Source organism: Pteropus vampyrus, unplaced genomic scaffold (assembly GCF_000151845.1).
Source record: "Pteropus vampyrus isolate Shadow unplaced genomic scaffold, Pvam_2.0 Scaffold78, whole genome shotgun sequence".
Classification (NCBI taxonomy): Eukaryota; Metazoa; Chordata; class Mammalia; order Chiroptera; family Pteropodidae; genus Pteropus; species Pteropus vampyrus.
The window spans coordinates 935,638-936,395 of record NW_011888859.1 but is presented as its reverse complement, the minus strand read 5'-3'; the positions used below and the strand labels follow the sequence as shown (position 1 = coordinate 936,395).

Sequence of the window (758 nt, the reverse complement as noted above, 5' to 3'; positions counted from 1 at the left end):
ACCTTAATGGCTTCATTTTAACTCAATCACTTCTTTAAAGGTTTATCTCCAAACAGTCACATTCTGAGGTAAGAGGGGTTAGGGTTTCACCATATGAATTTTGAATGAATACAATTCAACCAATATCACACGATTTATTATAGCAATTCCATCCTTGGCTGATATTTAACTTTACCTCCTAGATTTTGGATGCTTTAGATTGGGTTAGATGTTTGGCATTTAACATTTTGTTTCTGCTGACTTCAAAATCCCTGTTATCTGCAAAGATCGTTTAATCTAAAGATATGTCCACTGTGTCAAATTGTTGGACTTTGATGTTATCATGTTGAGTTCAGTTAGTCTCCTTTTATTAATTTACTAAACAAATATTTATTGAACAGCTATCGTGTATTAAAAATTAATATCTGTCTACGGCCATGCCACCCTGAACGTGCCCAATCTCTCCTGATCTCGGAAGCTAAGTAGGGTCGGGCCTGGTTAGTACTTGGATGGGAGACCACCTAGGAATACCAGATGCTGTAGGCATTAAAAAAAAATTATTACCTAGTGTAAATATAAAGAAATATGCTATCTTTGGGAATATCAAGGTGAATTAGTTATCGATCCTCTTTGAAGCTTTTAGTCTAGTAGAGAAGAAAAGCACCGATAATTATAATAAAAAAAAAAAAAGGTTGAAAGCAAAGTGTACTTAAATTGATGCACAGATAAATATTGTAGAAATTCAGAGGAGGAAAAGATAATTCTGTAGCTGGGAAAAT

General features: G+C 34.0%; 1 pseudogene; it reads left to right on the top strand.

Moving 5' to 3' along the window:
• Window positions 1-406: 406 nt before the first annotated feature.
• Window positions 407-525, top strand: LOC111741466 (annotated as a pseudogene).
• Window positions 526-758: the final 233 nt, after the last annotated feature.